This window comes from Chinchilla lanigera, unplaced genomic scaffold, assembly GCF_000276665.1.
Source record: "Chinchilla lanigera isolate Chin_1 unplaced genomic scaffold, ChiLan1.0 scaffold00010, whole genome shotgun sequence".
NCBI lineage: Eukaryota > Metazoa > Chordata > Mammalia > Rodentia > Chinchillidae > Chinchilla > Chinchilla lanigera.
In genome coordinates, this window is record NW_004955411.1 from 31,409,955 (window position 1) to 31,416,310 (window position 6,356).

The window sequence follows — 6,356 nt, forward strand, 5'->3', positions numbered from 1 at the left end:
TTTTTGAAAAGCTGACAATTTTATTTTCACATTTCACAATACAAATGAAACTGTGCTTTCTGCACTTTTGTTTATCCCACTTCTCCCCGCAGAACTTTTCTCTCTTGGATAGGAAAGAGGAGCAAGTCTTCCTTGTCATGCATGCTGTTAGAAAATACCCAGAGTCAAGCACCATGATCTGGTGAAGGAGAATAAATAATGTGAAAATGACATGAAGAGGCTGCCCCTCTCACTTTATCTGTCTGGTCCAGTCATTCCTGGCCAAGCGGGCACCATCGTGGGCCGAGCAGGAGAGCGCATGTTGGAGGCCCAGGCATCACTGGCATGTGGCCTCCCATAGGTGGCCTCATTCCAGGACAAGGTCCCACTGGCATCATCCCAGGAGGAGAGAGCCCATCACTGGCACCATGAGAGGGCCTCCCATATGGGGTGCTGGCATCTTAGCAGGACAAGGAGGACCTGGGCGCCGGGGTGGAGGTGGGATCTTCGCCTCTGCTGGGGCAGGAGCAGAATGGAGTAGGAGGTATCTCTCCTTGTTGAAACACAGCCTTTGTTTTGTCAGTCAGGCTTAGAGCTTGCTCTTCCATCCATTTCTGATTGTCATCGTCATCTTTCATGTTCTCTTCGTGTTTCCTACCACTGTGGTGTGTCTTTCTCACAGACAGGGAGTCATGGGTGAGGTATGAATCATGGTTAGTTACATAAAGCTTGGGCATGTCGCACTGCGGACCATTGGCACCTCTGTCCTGAGTTGCATTTTGAACATGGGTGATTGATTACCTGAGTTGCTCTGTCCTTATCTAGAAGATGCCCTCTGCTCCTACTCAACCTGTTTCTCAGTAGGACCTTCACCAACCACAGTGTGTCCATGGGGCTGTGCAGAGACTGCCAGCTGGCCAGGACTTGTGCTGATCACCAGGGAATGGAAGGTTGTAATGGCCAGGGAATATCTGTGACTTTAAAGTCTTTTTGTTGATGACCTTATTTATTATTTATCCAGCCAACATTTCTTAGGTAACTACTGTGTGTAGACCTGCTCCCACACAAACCAATCCACAAGCTCTAGACCCTAGATGACAGTATATTCTATAATTTAACTCCTTTGACAATACCTTGTGTTATTAATAAGTTGAAGAGTGGCTAAAAGTCTTGAAGGAAGAAATTATGCCAACAGTTTTTAGTTAAAAAACTAAACATAGAATCACCAGTGATGGTACCCGCTTGGCCAGGAATGATTGGACCAGACAGATAAAGTGAGAGGCGCAGCCTCTTCATGTATTGTTAGTATGTAGTATGTATCATTAGTATAACTACAGAAAGGGTTACACCTAGGCATACAAATGCTTTTCAAAAGTATATTTTTACTACTGCATAAAAGTTCATACATGACCAGGATGCCTGTCCAATAACATTATGTAAATATTATATAAAATAATTACAATGTCATCTGTAGTTTCTGTTTGTTTTAAATAAAAACTGGGTCAACAGACCTTCAGATAAGAGGTTAGGATAAAAGAAGATTGAGATGTCATTGCTTCCATAGCTTGAGCCTGACTTCCAGAATGAGGGGCTGCCCTGTAATCCTACTGGATTGACTTCCAAAATTCCTTGGATTTGTCCTGCTAGACTAGTCTCCCCTAGGGCTTAGCTGGATCCCTGCAGATAGATATTATGGTTTATATAGAGTAATTCCACTTAGTCCAGCTGTAAATTTAAGTCTATTGTATTAATACAACATTGAAAGGCTGCCTTGCACTTGTCCAGGGAAACTGAGCCTGTCTTTCAGATGCATTTAGCAGAATATCAAAGATTTTCGATTAGTTGCTTGGGAGGCCCTTGGAGAAACAGCCGCCCTGCCTAACCACCTATTGTCTGTGTTTCTGCCTGCTCCTTCCCAGTGGGACAAGTAAAGAGATTCTGTGTGCGGTCATTAACGGGCCGGCTTTGGTGGGGGCTTTGTTCTTAAATGGGGGCTTTATTTTATCCCTGCTGGTTAAGCCCCTCTATGTACTCCTCACCTGTCATAACTGTCATACATTTAATTCATCATGCAGATGGACAAGAGGAGCTGACTGATCATGTCATAAGGCGGGAGGAAGCCGGGAGGAGGGCTTGGCCACATCAGTCTTAGAACTTCACCATCAAAGATGATTACCAGGTTTTAATACAAAAAATTAAATACAAGTAGGCAGTTTCATGGGAGGGAATATTTTTTGCCTTGTAATTCTCCCTCAGAGCAGATTAGATTTTAGCATTCAGCATTTCACAAGATAGTACAATGAAATGTGTTTAATTTGAGACACCCAAACTAAAAATGTGATGAGTGTTTTAAAAATGCTCTTTCCCTTTCTAATTTTTAACATTCTTCTGATTATGAAAGTAATAATTCATTCTTAACAATTTGAAAAAATACAGAAAAGAAAAAAATCAGTAGTATTTCTGCCACCTAATTATAATTGATGATTAATATTTTGTGTATACATTTTAAAAATCTTTTTATGGATACATATTTTTCCGCCAAAATGATTATAATAATACCAGGTTTGAATTGAAGCACTTTCCCCATTATTATGTATCTTCTGCAAGACTACTGTTTATTATAAAACTAGGACATGCTTGTTGCAAAGTATTTGAAACACACCTGTGGACATCTATTGAGCGCAGTCTGTGTGCCAAGCTTTTTTTGAGATGCTTCATGTGTATTAAGTGATTTAGTCCTCACAATCTCACAGTGAACTTAATGCTATTATTATCTCCATTTTACTAATGAAGACTGAGGAGTGGAGAAGGCAATTAACTCGCCTAAAGTCAGACAGCATGTGAGCAGTGGAGTCAAGATCTTAACCCAGACAGACTGACCTCAGAGCCGAATCTCTGAACCACTACCCCAAACAGCCCTGTAGAATTTGCTTGTATAAATAATACATGTAACTGATTCCATATTGTTTACCATTTGGCTTGTTTCCAACTTTTTAATATATAAAAACAGGACATAGGGTCAAAAACTTAGTGCATAATTCTCCAGGTATATCCGTATTTAAATAAATTCATGTAAGTATAATTTGTGTTAAAATGTGTAAGCTCACTTTTTAAAAAAACTAAACATAGAATCACCATATGACCCAGAAATTCTCCTGGATATATACCCAAAGGAATTGAAAACAGGGCTTCAGATACTTCTATGCCAATGTTTGTAGCGGCATTATTGACAATAGCCAAAAGAAGGAAACAACCTGCATGTCCACCAACAGAAGAACAGCTGAACAAGATGGAGCTTATGCATGCACTGGGATATTATCTGTCCCCGCCAGTGAGGTTCCAACACACGCCTACACATGCATGAAACAGGGAAGCATTATGGGAAGTTACATAAGCCAGATGCAGCAGGACTATCATTCCACTTATTTAAGGTAACTGGAGAAGGCAGAATTGTAGCAACAGAAAATAGAAAAGAATACAAATTAACTGGGACCTGAGGGTATAGAGTTTGTGTTTTAGGTGATGCAAAGGTTCCGGAAATAGTGGTGATGTATAACACTGCAAAAGTAATTAATACCACTGGGCTATACATTTAAAATGTTTAAAATGGTAAATGTATATTTTTTACCAAAATTAAAAGTGTTCGTCTGCCAAACAGCATTGCATCAAGATGGAGCATATCGTTATTATTTTTAATTTAAAGAAATTTATATATACTTTACCTAAATTATATATTTTGCATAAATATACTCATATGGGTCAAAATCCTAAAGGTGCCAATGGGTATAAAGTGAGAACTCTGTCCACATCCCCTGCCTCCCACTTCTCCTCCTCAGAGATTACAGCTGTTCTCAGCCTCTGTGTGGCCTTGCATACGTGTGCTCGTGTGCAGTGTGTGACTCCCCTTCCTTGTTACAGCAATTACAGTGTCTCATAAAGCACTCATTAAAACTTGCATTTATAGACTTTGACTGTTTGTTTGTTTGTTGTTGTGGTACTGGGAATCAACTCCAGGGGCACTTTACCACTGAGCTACAGCCCCAGCTCTTTTTGTTTTACTTTGAGACAGGGTATCACTAAGTTACCCAAGCTGATCTTGAACTTGGGATCCCCCTGCCTCAGTCTTTTAAGTGCACCACCATGCTCATCTGGCTCTCTCTCTCTCTCTCTCTCTCTCTCTCTCTCTCTGTCTCTCTCTCTCTCCCTCTTCCCCCTCTCCCTCTCTCTCTCTCCCTCTCTCTTTCTCTCTCTCTCTCTGAGGATGGGAACCAAGACCTTCCCAGTCAGCTACATCCCCAGTCCCTTTTTATTTGTTAGGCTAAAGAGACAAGGTGTCACCAAGTTTCCCAGACTGGGTTCAAACTTGCAGCCCTCCTGCCTCAGACTCCCAGAATGCTGGTTACTTTGCCTCTCTTATAAAATGAAGAGATCTATAGGATCCCTTCTGACGTTTAGAGTCTACAAAATTTGACCTTAGCATAAGGTTAGGGCTAGCATAAGGTCAAATTAGTTAAAAAAAACTTGCACAGAGCTAAGAACAGATTCAGTAGTTTGGTTACATGTAACTCCCAATAGCTCAGTGGTAGGGTGCTTGCCTTAACATGTGTGAGGCCCTGGCTTTGATGCCTAGTACCACAAAAAGAATTTAAAATTTGAAAACACATAAGCAAGCAAAAAAATAAATGAATAAAAGATTTAAAACCATAAGTGAAGATGCTAAAGCTGCCATATGTTGCAAAGGTTTGTTTTTGTTTCTGTTTTTTACAATCAAGGGTTTTTCCCTCCTTTTCAATTACTTTTAATCTTTTTTTCTCACATTCTTTATTAGACCATATTGGTTATATAGTTTTATAGGCTTCAAGTGGCAAATCTGTACATGTACTAACATATTTTAATCATCACTCCTATCATTCCCCTCACTCTATGCTCCCAGGTTTCAATGTGTGTAATGTATTTTGACCGTATTCATGCTAGATGTTACAACTTCAAAGTAGTGTTGAGCCGTGCATGGTGGTACACGCCTGTAATCCCAGCACTTGGGAGGCTGAAGCAAGAGGATCGTTGCAAGTTTGAGACCAGCCTGGGCTACAAAGTGAGCTCAAGGCCAGTTTGAACTCCATAGTGAGACCTTGTCTCAAAAAAAAACCCAAACTGGTGTTGAGTGTTTAAAAATGAAAGCATCTTTAGAATTTAGGGGAAATGGATTTTTTTCCTTCCAGTAGCAACAGATACCTAGAACGTCCCTATATCCATAGTTGTATCAATTGTGGAAAGCAAACAAGCAAGATAGGATCTCTGAAAAACGCTGAGCTTGTAGTTACGATGTTGTATCTCATTGCAGCAGGACGTTTCATTACCTTTCGTGTACTTTGAGAGCATCTTTACTGCTCAGATAGCGTGGAGAAAGAGGCATCTCAGATCCTTAAATGACACGTGTCAAACACGTGGAAGGTAAATCCCCTAATTCGGTCTTTCTTCCAGCATTCCCTGGCAGACGGCCAAGCTCAGCGCTTCTGCTGGGTAAAACATGCACTCTTACACGCGATACTCTTCACTGAGTGCCTGACTTCGGTGGAAGGGGTTTCCTCAGTGAGAAAGGAAATTCAGAATGGGCTTCCAATGCCTGATGTATGTTTTTCACCTTACAACATTTCTCTAAACTAATTATGGGTTTTGATGAAATTAACTTACACTAGAAGAAAGGAAAAAAATTGGAAAATAGATCTAATTCTCCCCTCTCCCCATCTACTACCTCTATCCCAGTTTGTTTTTAGTGGTTGTCTTGTCGGATCTTTTAGTGGTTCACATTTTTTGTTGTTGCATGTTTTTTAGCTGAATCAGTTTTCAAAGGCTGATGCATATGGTCATCTGAAAGACCCAAAATAAGGACGAGAGGGTGTGTGTCAGATGGGGTTTACAGTTAACTGAAATGTGTGACAAAACTGCTGACTTCATTAAGACTAATTAGAGGAACAGAATTGAGAATCAATGTTCAGATGCTTCCTTTTAATTATTTTAGATGTTTTCTTTTTTTTTTGTTTGTTTTGTTTGGTTTTCTTTTGTTTTTCTCCGGTACCGGGAACTGAACTCACAACCTTGCACTTGCCAGGCAGGCGCTTTTGCCGCTGAGCTAAATCCCCAGTCCCTTAGATGTTTTCTTTATCATGTAAAAAATAAGGCATTTTAGTAGCTGCAAGAATACAGATAGCATTACCGTATTTTTTGTCTCTGCTTTTCTCATGAGCATTTTCATATTACCTTTATTTAAAATCTATCTTAATGGCTGAATAATAGGTACATCATGTGGCAATAGAATAATGTAGCAGATCTCTGTCTATTTAATAAATTTGAATATTAATATCATTTTTAGTTTGTTA

At 40.0% G+C, this 6,356-nt stretch overlaps 1 pseudogene; it reads right to left on the reverse strand.

Moving 5' to 3' along the window:
• Positions 1-234: 234 nt before the first annotated feature.
• LOC102004682 lies at positions 235-716 on the reverse strand (annotated as a pseudogene).
• Positions 717-6,356: the final 5,640 nt, after the last annotated feature.